Genomic DNA, 18,560 nt, shown 5'->3' with positions numbered 1-18,560 from the left:
ATTATTTCGAGCACGCGAAACCGTTCCACCGATCGAATCTTGTTTTTGTTGAAAGAATCTCAAATGCTTTCTTTCTAATTCGAACCGGTAGGAACGTCTGCTATCGTCTGAATTAAACGCGCCTTTTCTACTACTTAATCACCGCCGCGGTTGAATATCATTGAAATTATTCAAAAGTCTTATCTTCATGGAAGATCGATGGAACAGTTTCGCCGTTACGAACGCATTGTCCCAGTTTGTTTAAGTAGATACGGCCCTGTCGTAGAAAGACACAAACAACAGTCACAGAGACGGTCGCTCGCGGAAGGCTAACTTTCGAATCTACTACCACTAAACAGTCGGTAGTCAGCTACGAGAAATTCACTCGGCTGGCACGTAATGGAAAATTTTGCAGTAAAAACGGAAGCGACAACAGTTTTGTTAGCTCAAAATTCCATCGAAATAAAAAATTTGTAATAAACAAGTTTTCCTTCGTTCGCGACATTTCGATTGATTATTCCTTAAGAAAGACCCAAACAGGCGATTGATTGATTTCTTTCTTATCGAGTCTGTTCGAGAATGAACTTTGCGCGATGCAGAAGCTAAAATTATTTGTTGCTTCTCATCGTTTCTTATAAAAATACCAGATAAACAGGAGAATTTCGCTTTCACGAGATACTTATTTTATACAGCTCTTTTTCAAAGTTCTTCATTACGACCTGTTTCCTGCAATTTTTACAGTTTTACATGTAATATATGTATTTTGCTCTCGTATCGAACAATCATTTCAAATTTGTAAGCGGCATATTTTTCCTTTCCGACGAGTAGTTAATGCATATGTTCTGTAATAGAATTATGTATTCATGAAAGAGCTCTATAAGGCACGGCGACATGAATTTTACATTACCATATTCAAGTATTAGATGTATCTAAAATTTCGTTGCAACGTCAGATACAACCTTCGATCCTCGATTTTTATTTCTCCTGATTTTTTTTTGAATTTTTATTTCAACACGTGTTATCGAGCTTCTTGGAGCCTTTTAGATCTTTCCTCGAATCGCGATCTATTCTTATTAAAATATTACCTCTTCTTGCATAAGATGATTCTTCATTCCGTATTCTCTTCCACGTTTGCACTGGATCGATCGGTCGCAAACTTACGGTGGAAATCCCATGAATAATTAAGTGGCTCTTGTCTCCATTAAGCAGCCTCGTGTTCGACGAGTTTTTGAATTCCAAAACGTCATTCATTTCAATTTTTCAAATATTTAAACAATTCTTCAATTTATGAACTCATGCGTTAACCATTCGATGTCCTCTTCGATTTTGGAATTCTACAAAAAAAGAGGAAGATTCCTTTTGGTTCAAAGAGCTGTGACTTTTTCGAGTACCCGGATACCAAGGTACTCAGGTTAAAGGAATACCTCAATTTCAAATTTTTAATATTACCATAGTGACACTCGATAAAAAGCATACGAAAGATTTTCGATAGAGAAGCACGCGTGGACAACAGCAACTTTCGTCCATCATAAATCTCGCGGTCGGAGTGGAGCATGGCGAGCGATGCCAGGCAGACAAGCAAGCATACTCTCGCGGCTGACCGCGTAAACAGGGTGTAATTAAAAAATCTCACTAGCCGGTCTTTGTGTCGGTCGTCGTATATAGTTGATGTCCTTGCCGAGGCAATTCGAAATCCTGTCCCGGTCTCGCATTAGCGAGGGCGTGGTTGGTCGTTCGTTCCTGGTCCGAGGATAGCAGCCTCGTAGTAATTGCGGCAGACTCGTTTCCACGACACGACTTTTGCGGGCTTGATTTCTCCTCTTCTCTCTTTTCCTCCTCGCTCCTCTCTTTCTCTGACCATTTTCAACGGTCTCGTTTTCCTCGTCACCCGAGTCGTCGTTAACCTTTACCAACGTTTCAACCATTTTTTCCGGAACTTTACGTCGTCGTATTTCGATCGGAAAAGGTTCGATTCGATACGAAAGCTCGACTGGTCTCGCGACATCGAGACGTTAGAAGCGCTCGTTACGTAACTGGACTCGAGATTGTAATTACGATCCCGATGGTAACGGTGTGTACCGTTGTCGATCGCGGCGACAGGGAAAATTGCGGTGTTATCGATAGGATTTTCTCGGGTTGTCTCGATAAACGATATAAAGGGTAGCCTTGAACGGTTCGAGGAACGATTTTAATCCGATTCGAATTACCAAAACTTTCGCTTTTATTCGAATTATTCGTCTTTTAATAAAGTACATTTTACCAGCTATACGTACTATCGTCCGGGCGGCCTTGCGGGCACCACCCATATCCCTGAATTTAATTGCTTAAAGCATGTAAGCACGATCGAATCCTTCCTCTCACGATTCATTGTTTCAATCGTTTCTGGTAGCCAGCAGAGAGTCGCGATGACCTTCTCGACTTTCCTGGAACCGCGTCGCGTTGTCGTCCCCTTTCGCCCTTTTACTCCGCCCTCTTCACCCTTCGTCCTCTGGCTCGGCTACGGGGCCAGCGAAGCAAAGAATTCGCTGTATTATTCCCGAGAAGAAAAAGAAAAACGTTCAAGTGCGCCGACAAACCGTTCGCCGTGTTACTCAGGTGTCTACCCCCTTTGTTCTCCGGCGAACTTTTCAGTCGAACTGCACGGATTTACATGCATACGGCACAATACAGCGATCATTACAACGTCCCGCGAACAATGCCTATTTACATAAACCGGCGCTTTTCGATTTTCTTCCTTGCGCGGGTGTTTTCGACACATAAAAACTGTATAAAGATTTCAAGCTTCGAACCCTCTTTCCGAGTTCCGTGGATCTTTCGAACACCCTTCGTTCAGGTTGCGAAATTCGTGAATCATCGAACACGTGGTTCGCATAAATCGAGGGGCTGCCAGAGCTCGCCCAAGTTCCACGCGTCTGACGAATATCAATGGCATCTCTAAATACCGATAGAAAGACCGTTTCGCGAACTGCTGAAAAGTCGTCGAACGAGACCTTGCACAACCGTTACAATCGAGCGGTACGCGCGGAGCAAAAGTGACGCTGGTTCTCGCGTGCGTCGCGGCGACCGATCTGCGATCTAGGATCGATCGACGGGCCGAAATCGGGGGCATTAATCAGCGTTCGGTGCGTTCACGTGGGTGGTCGGTATTGACGCAAATCGTAACGATCGTGCGATAAGAGATAAAGATAGAAACGGCGGGTAAGTCGAGCGAGGTCGAGGTTTCCGCAAGGCGAGAGAGCGCCGATTTTCGAAAGGCAGCCGCAAAGGTCGATCACTTCTTTGTTGAGAAAGTTACGCGCCGATTTAGAAACGAAATTATACGTTTGTTACACATTAAAAATCCTCGATCACTCGTAAACAGCTGTCTAGCAAGTGTTAATTACAATGGCGAAGAGATTAGAGCCGTTCTTCAGGAGAGCTGCAGGGTGTCCTTCGCCGTGGAATTAACGTAGATCCTGCGGCACCTTGAAGAATTATTCGTATTTAACGGGTGATCGAGGCATCCTCGTCGCTCTTTCGCTCATCTCAGCGTAGAAGAAGAAAAGGTTACGAGATCCCGTCGGCTCACGTTTCTCACAATCTCTTCCCCGCTGCTCTAAGCGAGTCCCTTTTGCTCGCCTGTGTCCTACGCGAACCGTCCATCCGTCTGTCCGTTCTGTTCAGTGTATCGTTTCGGCCTCGGTAACGTGAAATTTACAGCGGCCATTACCAGCTGATATTCTTTGTCTTGTCGCTCAACCGCGTTCATTCCTCGCCGCCTTTAAAATACTTTGTAACGCGAACAACGCTCTCTTACCTCCAGGGATTCACGTCTTGCAAAACGATTTGCTTCACTCGTTTCCTCACCCCCCCGTCGTCACTGATATCCGCCAACCCTCGTGAACGCGTCATCGTTTACTTTCGTTTTCCTCGAGTTTCGTTTTGTCATAGAATTTAGGTGAATCGTGGGCGAATACCCTGCTGGCGGACCAGCTGGGATTTTTCGTTGATCTTTACTACTTAAAGGTCCGCGCTCGGGGACTCTTCATTATTTATCCCTTGGAGATTAATTTCGAAATGAAAGTGAGGTGTATTATGTTTTTTCTTATCAAAGAAATAGCAAATTTTTACTCAAGAAACTATGAAAGGTGTTATCAAGATTTTATCTTATCAGGGAAGAATGACACGTTAGATTGCAAAGTAGACACGATGAGCGTTCATTCATGTAAGTAACTCATTGAAGAAGTTTTTATTTGCGAGCGAATCAAAAGCGATAAGATATCGTCTAACGTTTCGTACGATCTTTACGAAGCGGCTAGTGATATATTCAAGGTTTCGTTGTTTCGATCCAGACTACACCGGCCAGCCTTCTCTCACTTTCACCTCGTTTGTTACACGTACACCTTTTCATCTTACGCGATTACACGGAATTCTTGCGGATAATTGACCCGAGTAAAAGGCTCGCGTACGCGTGGATGCATCTCGTAAACGGCGATGCAATGGATTTCAGCCGCTAATTCGATGTTAACAAATCCATTCCCAGCTGATTAGAAGTCAGCATCGCGCTTTATCCCTTTCACGTGATCTTTCCGCGCGAGAACATAGCTAGTTAAGTGATTCCTGCATTTCAACTGGATCTTCTTAAATATCGTTTGGATACGATTATTCCTTATCACGTTAAATAATTGCAGAGAAAATTTGCAAACCAAAATTTAATACCCTTTGCACGGAATCCCGTCGCTAATGACTTAATAATCGATGCGACACTAAACCTTTATTAAGAAACAAAAAATTCTTACCTTGCGTTAAGAAAGAGAACAATTTCAAACTCGAAAATCAATTTTTTTGGTATCCAAATAAAAATACTTTTGATGATCTTTAGAAAGCATACAGGTAAACAGCTACACTCACCAAGAAGCGTAGATGAGTGAGTAATACTTACGGTTAATGTTCTGTGACGGTTCGAACGTAAGACGTGTCCAAGTGCGACCGGATTCCGCGATAGCAGCGACCGTTTCACGCACATCCGGATGAGGAAGATGGAAAGAGCAAAAGTGCACGCGCCAGTGAGAAACAATAACCAGCTGTTGCATAGAGTTGCACCGGTGCATTCCAATTAACCGGCGCTATGTAGTCTAACGCGAGGGATCGATGCAATTAAAAATCCTCGCCAACAGCTTCATTCATAGGTTTGTCCGTTCGTTTTTTTTTCCCTCTTTTTCTGCGTTCCTGAACGACCAGGGACAAGAAGGTTCGACCGACACGTGAACGGAATAGTAATGGACGGCATTATTAGTTGAACGCCGCTACGTAATCGACGAACAGCGTTTAGCTTGAGATTAGCCTACGTGATCGGAAAGAGTAAACGTTTTCACGATTCTTTCAAGAAAGTCGTACTTTCTAAGTTCTGAAAAAGCTTCGGCTTACGTATTATTTTTTCTTAAGAAAAAGGGATTTGTTAGGTGTTGATTGAAAATCCATAGTTACCATTCCAGTTATTCATTAACGTTAATGTAAATTTTGTACTGTTATGTTATTTTCATAGTTACCACGGTCTGCCATGGTTTTACTGCTTTATTACGACGCGCTGCTTTCATTAAAACGGTTTTCCTCGCGCGAGTACCGTTTCTATGAAAGAAAGTTTCCGTTCCGCGAGATCTCCGTGGCATCGAGGAATTTTTCGCCATCGTCGGCATTCTTCATTTTACTAATTAAGGACGTATTAATTGAATCTGATTTTTGTGTAATCGCGAATGAAATATCTTTTGAAGAAAACATATTGACAAACATTTATAACTTAAAGTTCAAAACTGAAGAATCTCGTTAAACGTTCATTTTTCGCGAAAGAGACATCAATTTCCAGAATTATTTATAGCTTGCTTTGCGTAATTAAATATCTTTCAGAATCTGTAAGAATGTTCGTTTTATTACAATCGTTTAGCAGCATTTTGTTCATTCCCCAGGAATCGCGTACCTATGTACGTCGTGGAAACCTTTAATAATTATAATCAGCCTTTCTTTTTCCCCGCAAACGTGTGAAACGTCCGTAACTACTCTCTCATCGTTCTGGCTTTATACAATTGTTTGTACTCTCCTCTCGAGTTGATGGAAACGTTTAGAATCGTTTGTGAAAAATTGCCTAATCCTTCGTAATTATGGCTGCTTTTCACTTTGGATAGTCATAATTTTGCAATCGCAAAGGTCTCTTAGTAACGTTTCCATTATGAAGTTTATTGAGTTATTCGTCGAATTGTTTATTAAAATTTGAATTGATATTTAATTAAATTTTATAATATTTAATGACTAATAATTATATTATTTTCTTTTCTAAGCTACTTTTGATATTACTGCCATCAAAATTAAAATTTCGAGAGTTCCTGCTTCCCCCATATCGCCATTTTCCCTAAGCCTGATTTGATCGCGAGTGCACAGTAAATGATCGAGCATGTGCGAAAGAAATGCTTGCTTTAAGTAATTGGCTTTCCCCTCGTTCTACTTTTATACTTGTTTTCGACTTAGAAATTGCAAACACCGAGCGTTCAAAATATAGACATTATCATTGTCTGGAAAATTGCTCGAGAAATTGAGTAGAATTGAAATGAAAACGAAGAAGATTCGTGCAGATACTCGTTACGACACTCGTGGTTATTATCCCATTATCAATCAGAAGATTCTTCTGTTGTTACGGAAGTCTACATTGATCATCGAACAGCATTATCACGCTCGCGTTAATAACAGGTGACATGGATATATTGCCTAGAATAACAGTTTTTCTGTCTTAAGAAAAACAGACGACTATTAAAAATGTAACAGTATCGTGTATGAATTCTACGAATTCTGAATGATATTAGTCTCAAAAGTGCATTAAAAATAAATGCATTTCTCGATGCATCGATCATAAATTCCAGTCTGATTGTCAGAAATATCGATGATGCACATACGAATACAGTTATGTGGACGAATGATTTTACAGCATGGATGAAATATTTCGAGCGGTTCTTGGTCGTTTGCGAAGATTTTGCCGTGATTAGTTCATTTTTTTTTTTCATTTGCTTGAATTTTCTACGCGTGTACGCATACGTGAACACGTATATGTACATAGTGACGCGTGCGTCTGGTTTATGTAGGTAGTCGTGCAGCAACCGAGTTTCTTCGGTACGTGGCTTTACCGTTAGGCCGCTTGATACTCTTGTCCGCGAGTCGCCTACATACGGACCAGCCTTTACGCACGTTTAATGAACGAGTTTTCAAAGCTTTTTGTTCCTCCTTTCTTCGTTCTTTTTTTTATTTTCAGCTGACGGTACATCGGTCAATAATTTGCACGCGTTCCCTGACTTCGACGAGATCGAAATCGCGTTTGGTTTTCGATTAGATAGAAAGTTCTAATGATTAGAGTAATTATTAAATATTTCAAATGGATCGAATACCCTATGAAATAGTTGGTCTTCCCAGTTATTGAAACACGAAACTCTTCTTTTATTTTGGCTTCTCAATTGTCTCATCCATCTTATGAAATATTCGACTACCCGGGTAATTTTTATCTATCCCATTATCTGATAAGTTCGAGAACTAATTGAGAGTTTGTAGAGACGGTGAAGGGTCATGCGATTTCATTAACAGTGCAGCGGCATAGTTCTCTGCTCTCCCTCTTAATGAATACAAATGGCTTCAATTTAATCGGAAATTTAATCGGTCAGCTTGGAATACCAGATAAGTCCCTAATACTTTCGTTAACGTAGGAATTCCAAGTAAAACAAAATCCTCGATACATTGTACGAACAGAGAAAGAAATAAGTAGCGGGGGAGGCAAAAGACGTTGCACAGAGGGAGAACACGAGTTTCATTTGAATAGAATAGGTCGATAGTGATTTACGATACCCGAGGCTCGTCCGCTCGTGACTGTTTTCCACTTCTTCTCGATCTTTTTTTCTTCGATGCTACACCTCTCGCCGCGATCTCTCTTTTTAATGACGTTACAAAATTCGTGTGCTTTGAACTTTGTACTTGGTCGCCCGGAGAACGAGGAACGCGATGTTCAAAAGAGTTTTATGGTAGAGATGAAATAGTCATCGTTAGATAGATTCTTTCTCACGTAACACTAACGTCATCGATTCTACGAAAGGAGAATTCATCTCGTTCCTCCAACGCGTGTACCGATTTATGAATCCTTCCCCCCTCGACACCTTCCGCTCCCGAAAGATTTAATGCATCCTGAACGAGTTCACACCTGTGGCAGCGGCGCGCAGCTTCGTCTCATATTTATCAAAGTTGAGTTAAAACGGCGGTCTCGCGCGTAAAACGTCAGACACGCCGAAGAACGTTGAAGAAAAATCCGTTGCGGAGAGTTATAGTATCTCGCGTTTTAATTCTACACGTTCGCGTACACGGCGTCGCGGTTTGAATTTACGACGCCACGCTCTCCCTCTCACCTTTACGTTCATGAATACAAGTTTGTAAGTTATGACGCCGCAATAGAGAGCGATGCAAGCGGCTCGCACAACCGGCCGAGCTATCAGAAGCGAGAAGGGCGCAGAACGATCGTGCACCGTCTGCTCCGGATGCGCAAACGGGTTCTCGGAATCGACGATCGCCATTACCCGCGTCACCCACTGATATCTCAATAAGAATCCTCCAATCCATTCGATTCGTACCGAGAGAAGAAATTCTTCGATTTTTCCTCAGAGAATTTTCAAATAATCTGCAAACAATTCAGTGATGTTTTTGTCCGAGGTAAAAGTTTCATCAGAAATGGATCGAAGAAGAGGGGGTGAAATCTGATTGCGGCTACACGGTTACATATAGATACTTATACCCCGCATTGCACATGCAGAAAGAGAGAGTAGCGCATATCCTATCTGCTCTGGATACACAGGAGGCGGGTTCTTAGAACGGGAGGCCATTACCGGTGCCCGGCCACATACTGATATCTCAATACAAACCCTTAGTTTGAATCCATTATAATGCCGGGGGAAGCGAGCACAATCGTCGCGTCGTGTACTCGTCCACGTATGCGGCTATACAGTATTATCCTGCGAGGATGCCATCCATACCACGTTCCAGGAACGCCTCCTGAAACCCTTTCTCTTTCCTGGCCACGGATTCTCGCCTTTCTTTCGCGCTCGCCTCGTTTTCATCGCGTCCACGCTCGATTAATTGCTCCTTCAGATGGATGACGAAATTACAGTGGTGGGCGGGTATCCGAAAATTCGGATCCCGAGCCGAGTCTCGGGTACTCGTACGTTCGTACAAAATTAACGTCTCTGTTCCATATTCATTCGAACAGAGAAAAACTTGAGACTTTCTCTTGGAGATATTTATTTCGTCGTGTAGACAATTTTTAGAAACTTCTTTCCTTATGCATTTGCTTCTTTTCATCGATAACTTTGATTTCTAATTAACTTTCTGTTACCATTTTTTCATCAACGTTCTGTGAGATTGTTGACGTAAAAAAATGAAATATCTTAAGATACCAAAGAGAGTGGTAGCGCTAAATACAGCTCGAATGACTGCGAATGTTTACGACGAAAAAGTAAAACGTGTCACTTATCGGTTCAGTTGCATCCATGAGTTTCACCCTGATTCCTGCGCTCGTCTTATTGCATCGCGTATGCACCAGATATGACAATTAATTATTTCCGTACGAGCTGAGATATCTAACCTTCTATTTTCGTATCGTTCAATTTTCTTATTGACCTTTGACGATGAAAGGTGCGATTCGAGCGTTACTTAGGCGGAGAATGAAAACCGCGAATACCTTGTTCAGAGGTGTATCATTAGCCTATCGTATTTCAGGAACACCTCCCATGACCTTTATTGTTTCTTCACACCCTTATCGCCTTTACGGTATCATTTATCTCGCCCGCCTTTCTCTACCACTTTGCGGCTAACCTACTCGTACGAATCATGAAAAACGAGAGCGATTAATATCACTTTGAAAAGTAAAGTAGGTCCTTTAAAATCATTCGGTCAACAAGGTTGCGATATTTGCATGATATTTGAGGAAGGATTTGAGGAAAATGGGAGTCGGAGAGCAACACCAACGCTTTGGCATATCGGTGCACCCTTTGCTCGAAAAGCTTTGACGTCTGTAAAAAACGTATCGGCTCGCAGAATAAGGCTGTGGCTGTCACGCTTACGGCTCGCACAAGAATTCCCTGGCAAACTGCGAATAATACGTACGTGGTATACGCGTGTACGGCCTTACCGAGCGAATTATCGTGGCGGCCGGGTATCGTAAACATGAGAACGTTATGTCTTTAGCAGCCTCGCAGGAAACATCGATCGGTGCCCTCGATTGTATCGTTGTCGTTGTAACGATAGTCGACTCGCGGAGACATTCGCCTCCGCAATGTCGATGCAATCGTAGAACCGCGGCTCTTGTTCTCCTCTAAGTATCGTGCTGTTTCGAACGAGATCGTTCTTGCGACACTATTCCTCGCGATTTTACGATTGAAAATCCGACGATGGACATCCCTTTTAAAGCGGACGGTTTCGCGAATCCGAGGGATGATGACATCCAACTCCGTCCGCGATTTTATTCAAGGAAAATTTATTTTTCCCATGAAATTTTACGCTCGCGCCGAGTTTATCGGTCGTTTCTAAACGATCCGGCGTGCCACCAAATGGCCGACGAAAAGATAAATTTTGATTAGAGCGACAAGTAACCGAGTGGACGATTCATCATCCCTGCTTTTCGACGTAACACCACTATATCTTGCGCTAGCGTGCAAGCCATGCGTTATGCTTAAAGCGGCACGCACCGCACCGAGTGATACAGTAAATAGTATAGTCCGCCCACCGGTGTTTCGCGAAGCGCGGGTGTGACGACAGTCTGCGAAACGTGGGACGAAGAGGAGAAAAGTGGACACCCACGCGTATGGCTCGACGATTTTCTGAGAGGCAAAGCTTTTTCGAGAGCGTATCGCGTCACCCCCTTTTTTCCCTGGATCACTTTTCTCCTCTCGGTTTATCGACCCGTTGGGCGATCGCAAATAAGGAGAGAGCTCGCGCTACGAAAACGTCGTAACCTCTATAGCACTAGAAGCAACGCGATCTGAAAATATAGCACGATTAGGAAAAGAGAATAGTTTTTCCGGCGGATAGCGCAGCAGGGAAAAGAGGGTAGAGAAAGCCGATCGCGAATCGAAATGCTCGAGGCGTGGATCGGGTCGAGGTTGGAAGGCTCAGTCGGATGTTAGGGAAATAAATTATTGCCGCGTTTTCAATTTTTAACCCGTTCCCGGCCGTTCTTTTTTCACGACGTTTGCTCCCTCGACCCGGCCAATCTACGCTCAATCTTCCCGCATTCGCCGATCTTCTCTCTTCCTCCGTCCGTATGCGAACTACGGAGCCACGGTGTTCCGCTGAATTAAACATAAGTCAGCGAGTATAAAATATGCCGCGAACGTTACCGGTAGATATAAAACGCGACTCGGTAAAGTGTACGTACGTGCCACGTGCACCGGCTCGAACCCCAATATAGGCTTCTTCTTCTTCTTCTTCTTCTTATTCTTCTTCTTCTTCTCCTTCATTCTTTTATTTTTTCGTTTTATCCAGAGGGAAAACTTTACGAACCGACCGAAAACCTTCGCTTTGTTGTCTATTCTATTGAAACTGTACAACCTCGAGGATCGACGAATATCGCTCGATCTTTCGACGTTCGCTCGTGAACGGCGATCCTTATCGAAACAACAGACACGCTTTTGAGGGAACGTTGATCGACGAACTTGAGATTTCGCCGTTTTATCAAGCCGATTTATGGCTTTAAAGGGCCGTGTTGTTTCATTAGCTTGATTATAATTTCAATTGTGATATATTATGTTTTACGAGCCGTGTGCCGTGCAAAAGGTATGGGTAGGTATCGAAAGGAATTTGCATAATTTATCGTATATTAAAAGTTGCTTTCAAGTTTCTCGTATTCTTTCGCGCTTATTATTACTGTCGCTTGTTAATAAATTATGTAACACCTTGCAAAATACCACGACAAACGCTGTATTAACTTAAAATTATTAAAGAAAGCATGGAAGTTTAAATTGGTGGAAAAATTCGCGTTTTATTTATCGTGAAAGATCATAACGTCGTTATCGTCGAATAAAGTAGTATAGTAAAGTATTATGTCTGAAATTTGCCCAGAGTAACCGTAGAAGAGTATTACACAGATAAAAACATGTAAAACCATTTCCAGTTTGCGTAAATGTATCCTTCAACCTTCTTTATTATCATGATATTAAATGGTACACACGGTACGTACCTTCTCGCCACAAATTAAAGCTTTATTTTTACACCGAGTGAAAATAAACAAACAGTTAGCGTCATAATAACCGTACTTATTTATAATCACTCTGAATTTATTACTGTAGCAAGTATTTTAAGAATTTCGATTAAATGGCGATTATTAAATATAGGTGAAAAGCAAATCAGAAGCATTACCAGTCCAGTGGATCGAACTTGTATTCCATATATGTACCTATAACGAGTTTTACACATTCATTTTTAACTAGAACAGAAATAGATTTTCTCTTGTTACAAGTTACAGACAAAGTTTTCAAATTACTAGTTGATTTGTGATTATTGCCATTGACGTAACTAACAATAAGTAGGAGCTAGGGTGGGACTGGACTCCCTAAAAATCTGGACTGACCCCTACCCAAAAATGTCGACCTTCACCTTCACAATCCCAAAATTCTAAAAATGTCCAAATTCGAAAATTTCAGATCCTAAAAAGTTCAAAATACAAATATTCTCAGTTTCCAAAATTTCAAAATTTCCGAATTTCTAAAGGACCTGGCCCATCCCACAAGAGAGTCCAAGTTACGTCAACGATATTGCACAAATCGGAAATCAGTTCGGTAGAGTTTCAGAGCAGAAGGACCGAATGTAAAAGCTAATTACGTATGTTCGTTCGATGACCAATGTTTCTGTATGCACGACGACAGTTTGAGTCTCGGTTAGCATGCAAAAAAACTCGTGTCCACTGGCTGCGTTTTGAGATCGAGCCGTTCGTACACATTGAAGCGCGTTTCGTTTCGTTTACTGTACCGTTGCTCGTGGTGTCTTCAATTAAAACGCACCAATGTTCCTCTAACGTTTCTTCTTCGTCGCGCATTACCGGCTTACGGGAACGCTTGTTAAACGAATAAATTATGTCATAACGGTCTGATCGGTATTCGTTGTGTAAATGGTAATACATGAAGTCTTTATGTGTCCTCTGGATGCGATACCGAGGTATGCGGTTATGGTAATTAGACGAGGGAAACGTGTAATAACCACGCGGTTAATAACTCATCTGGTAATTAAAACTAGTCCGATATCGAGCCTTTTTTGCTCGATTAAACCGGGAAGAAGACAATTAGCCACGGTTATTCGATATTCGAGGCTCGAATTACTTTGATAATTACTCGAAGGCTTAATTTAAGAACACCCTGTGTAATTCATTAAATGGTACAACGTTACACAATAAAAGGCTAATAACGAACTGTTGAATAGAATCAGTCACGCCAGCTTTGTTTCCCCCAACAATGAATACAAAATTAAAAAGAGCTGTGTTCGTACAAACTTTCTTTATTATTCTCGCGTACCAAAACACCGTCAAATAAGGCTTCTCATATGTGATAAATAAACATTATATTATTTTCTTTTCTAAATTACTTTCAATATTAATATCGTCGAAATTAAAATACTGAAAATTCTTACTAATCTTTTATCGTTCTTTTTCCTAGGCAAGCCTAATTTGATCGCAAGTGTACGTATTCGTAGCGGTGGCTGATTCTCGGACATTTTTAACGCGCAGCCCAGCATAAAATAACGTAATTCATGCGGCTTATTAAGTATCCGCACGCTACTTACTTGCCACTTACACGAGTCTATACGCGAGTTCACCCACCCAAATCCAGTTGCCTACATTTCGAGGCTGGTTGCACGATCGCAAAGAAAAATCCCCGTGCTGCTTTCATAAGGCGCGATACCGTTCCTTAATTAGCAATATTTCCGAGCAGGTAACCCGTGAAACAGCTGAACATGACTTGACAAATGCCTTTAGAAAAACTCGTTCGAACGTTGAAAATCATGCTCCTCCAAGTACAATAAGCCTAAATGAATACAGTTTAAAGTAACTGGTAATGAATTTGATACGGCCAACAAAGTGTGTACAGGGTACGATCCTTAATTAAATCCATTTACGGGCTCCGCCAATGCCGACCACTCGGATGCCTGGGATGTTAGCTATAATTCATTTGTCAGATTCGTGCGACGAGTCGCCGGTGATTTCGATGCGTGGCGAGGAAACGACTCGTTAGCCTGCGATCCCGAATCATTCGCGTCTCGTCAACCGCGAAACTCCATCGCTGTTAATTAGTTCTGCTGTTCTGGTCTCGTTTAACCTGTTAACTGAGAAACCAGTTAACTCGTCGTTCCAGAGAAACAAAAGAAAATTCTTGTCTCTCAAGTTGCGAATTTAATTTGATTAAATATTTTAGAAGTAAAAGCAAGGGATTAAAAGAGATTTTTTTAGACTTTGAATGAAGTGGAGCACCCATCGGAGGGAATTAGCGCTTGAACGCGTCTCGTCCGACGCTTGTTCTGATCATTGGGGTTATTAGGATTTTTTGGGGATTGATTAGGATCCTTAGAAATTTTAGAATTGTGGAATTATAGAATTTAATATTAGAATTTTTTAATTTTAGAACATTAAGATTTTAGAAAAGTGAAGGGTCAATTCACTATTTTGATGGAAGCTAGATCCACCCTTGACCCTGCTAACTTACAGTAATGGAAGCATTTAATAATACTTTGTGCGGTTTAAATCTGGCGAAAACTATCGAGGGATCAAGCAACGTATACTTTCTTGCGGCGTACACGCGCAATTGCTCGATGCCGCGATTTATCGTGCCGCTCTGAAAACTAGCGCGATCAACGCATCGCGTAAAATAACATTATAAGGTGAAATATGTACCTGCGGCGAGTTGTACTACCAGCGAAGTAACACACTTTCATTTGCCAATTTTGCACTCAAATCGCACGAGATAATTCTGTATTTACTGCAAAAAGAATGTGGGTGGTGTAGGTGAAATTGAACACGATTCAATCGAAATTCGAAGGAATATATATTGCTTTATCCTCGCTTTCGTGTATTGTACTCGCGGTGTTCTTGAATATATAATCCACCTTTTGTAAGTCTTATCCGTAAATCTCGAAACTCTGCGACGACGGCAATGCGCGAAGGACGTCCTACCGAGGAAATCAAAACAAATTACACGTTTTAAATAATAATGTACCTACAGAACGCTGGAAACTTTTACCAACTTGCTAATTTCCGTCGGAAGCGTGGAAGTTAAGTTTGCATTTCAACGGCGATTAATTTAGAAAGTAGGAAGCTTTGAACATTTTAGCCGAGTCGAAAGGTTTAAAGAGAAAGTCGAATGTTAAATAAATATTTCAACGGACAAAGCCGCTTTGAAATGATCGCAAATGGTGCATTTTAACTTGCACCGATCGAAGTGTAAATAAGAGTTGATCAGAGCCGAATTTAATTTAATTTAATTCGCCGGACGATTTACGCGATGCCTGCGTATTGTTCAACGATTATTTATCGACGCGATCATTTATTTTTTTCTGAGGCTCGCGCTCGTTGATTTACACCCGGTGTTTATTCAAATCAACTCGTTATCAGGCTCGATGCAATTTTTCACGATCGCGGAAAAGCTGTTAATTAGTTGGATCGGCGGTAACCGGCTAGGTCGAACGTGAAGTTTTTCAATCGAGCTGCAGACACGGTTCACCGGGGCGAAATAAATTATTCAAGTATGCGGTTCGACATTTACCTGCTTAGCAAATCCTATTAAACCTTTTTTTTCTCTCTCTCGGCGATACGTGAAGCTTCGACTTGGCTTTTGTTGTCTGGAAATGGAACGGTTGCGCAAAGAGAAAGGCGGCGCACGATGCCTCCTTGAATAAAGGAAAAGAAACTCTGTGTCTAATCTTTTATACGGGCTCTGGTCGCCGGTTAACTGCCTCCACGATTGTTTTCAACAACCGTGTCGTTCGCGATTAGATATCGGTCGATAATGAGAGCAATAGATCCTGTGAAAATTGACCGTCTATCGAAAATTTCAATTGTACGAATCTTACTTTTATACAAAATAACGATAGCGAAATAAAACGATTTAATGTGTCGTACGAACAAAGCGTCGAGATAACAGAATCTGATTCGTGCATGGAATATAAAGAAATGCCTGCCAGCAAATCAGAGCTCTCCGTATCCCCTCCGTTCTACTTTCACCCTGTAAACATTTCAATCGAAATATTGCGCAAGCCCGAACTCGACGAGAATCGTAACTCATGGCATCGATCACCGTAAACGTTCAAAATACGCTAGAGAACGAGTTTCCTTCGGCCAGGCGGAACACAAACATCGTGTGTCAAAAATACACGCAGACATAGTATAATAACAAAGACAATGACCGAGAGAAGAAATCGTGTGATGCTGAGCGAGTGGAAAGATGTGGTAGAAGGGAGGAAAAAATGAGACAGATGCGAAGAGTGGAAGAGAGAAAGGAGACTCGAGAGTATCCTTCTCGCACGTGGAGAACGGTCTGACACTTTCAAGGTCGGCTACTCCGGCTTTTCCAAATCGCGGTCCCATATGACTTCCTAACTCCGTCTCTCTCGTTCCACTCGAATAGACAGTGGGAGAGGAATGACGCAAAGGGTGCAAAAAGGAAGGGACGGAAGCCGTCGACGTAACTCGAAAGAAAAAAAAAAAAAAGTGCACGCGTGATGTATAGGGTGAGTCAGAAATAGTGACTGTCTCACCTGGTGATTGCGATCTCACCGCGCACCTTATATCGTCAAGTACACTTTAAAAGTTTCGATAATTAGTAGGTGATTAGACAGAAATAAGGTTGATGACGTCAAGAACCAACTACTGTACTATTAGCGTAACTGGTTTTTTTTCTATGGTGGGCGAGATCTTATAGAAACTTTATCATTCTATAATTCTGAAATTCTGGAATTTTTTAATTTTAGAGGAATGCTGAAATTTTAAAATTGCGAAATTTTTTAAATCTGAAACATCATTTTAAAAATTCTAGAATTCTGAAATTGTGAAATTTTTGAATCTTAATGTTTCTAAATGAAGAAGGGGCCACCCTACCTCCTATCTAGTTACGCCAATGTGTCGCGCTAGTTTATATTCACGTGCGACGGCGATACGGGTATTAAATGAAAAATAAGACGGTTGTAAATCTGTGGAATACATAATGTTTCCGTGATTTCGATCGTATCTGGCTTGTGTGTCGAAGGTGAATTTAGTCATCATGTTTTACGAGCATACCTAGATAGTATCAGAGTATAATATGAAAATATTTTTTTGGTCGAAAAAGATTTAGTTTAGTGTTATACTTCTGTCTGGATGACTTAAAATTTTTCCTTATTGCTTTATGAAATTAAAAGACGAACTAAAAAAAAGAGAACGAATAGTATATTTACTACAAGAACTTAATTAAATATGCTAAAATGTTGTTCGAGAAGGAATGCCGACTAGAAATGAGAGTTATTTTTCGAATACCAAAACACTCGTGGATCATTCCTGGTTTTTTTTTTCTCCTTACGAAACGATCCAATACGTACCGATCGTATCGATCGTATCGATCATTACACGTCTGAATCTGTCGCGTTTTTTGTCCCTCTGCGTACGTGGGTGATCGACATTCTTCCGGGTAGCTAATTTAAAATCGGAGCAAAGTTTTATCTTATCGTAAACAATGATTGGTGCTTCTATATCCGGAATCCCATAGCCTAGGCGCCAAATCAGCATATTTATATAAAAGTAATCTCGTTTTTTCCCGTCTTTCTTTCTTTTTTCTTCTTCGAAATCCATTTCCAGCCAGGACTCAGGATCTCCATTGACGTAGAAAGAATTTGAACAAACGGATCGATCATTTTTCAAGAATTATATTTCTATTTGATCGTGGAAAAAACCGTGTACCGTGTCACAGAGGCATAAAAACTTAGAGGAGATCGTATCGTTGATGGCTCACGAGTGTTTAACAATCGATATACGACTCATGACTTCAAGAGACGGTTTTTCCCGATACAAATCTTTATTCTTGCCTAAAGATCGCATAGACCGATACGTATCGCGAACTTGCCGCGATTTACAATCCATTACGATCGGCTAACCACGCAATACAAAGTCTCCTGCTCCATTTAAGAAAATTAATGGTCGTATCGTTTATTTATATTCGCCTTTGCTGCAACACGATTACCACGCTCAGGTTTAATACCTACCTTGATTTCTCCTATTAATTAAAAATGGAAGAAATTAGTCGTCGGGCTGAGGTATTCGAAATATCTCTGCAATGCCAAAAACTCTGGCTCCTTGTTTTTCGATTGAGAAAAGAAGAATGAAAAATGCAAGGGGCAATGAATACGATCGAGCCTCGTATCCATGGAATTGAATCGTTGGATTATGCGGAACGCGGGCTTTTCGCGCCTTTGTTGGGCCGCTGAGTGCATCCTCGAGGATGCATCGTAATGTATGCACCGCGCTAGCAACGCGCACACGTGTAACGCGCGGGACCCACTCGCAACAATGGCGATGCGTG

The 18,560-nt window shown here is 41.6% G+C and overlaps 1 protein-coding gene across 2 annotated transcripts in view; it reads left to right on the top strand.

Moving 5' to 3' along the window:
- The window catches only part of Ets98B (DNA-binding protein Ets98B), a 36,676-nt gene that overhangs the window by 1,562 nt on the left and 16,554 nt on the right, over nucleotides 1-18,560 (top strand). The window lies entirely within an intron of this gene.

The sequence above is a fragment of the Osmia lignaria genome, chromosome 15 (assembly GCF_051020975.1).
Source record: "Osmia lignaria lignaria isolate PbOS001 chromosome 15, iyOsmLign1, whole genome shotgun sequence".
NCBI lineage: Eukaryota > Metazoa > Arthropoda > Insecta > Hymenoptera > Megachilidae > Osmia > Osmia lignaria.
The sequence above is the reverse complement of the archived record's forward strand: the minus strand, read 5'-3'. Positions and strand labels throughout refer to the sequence as shown.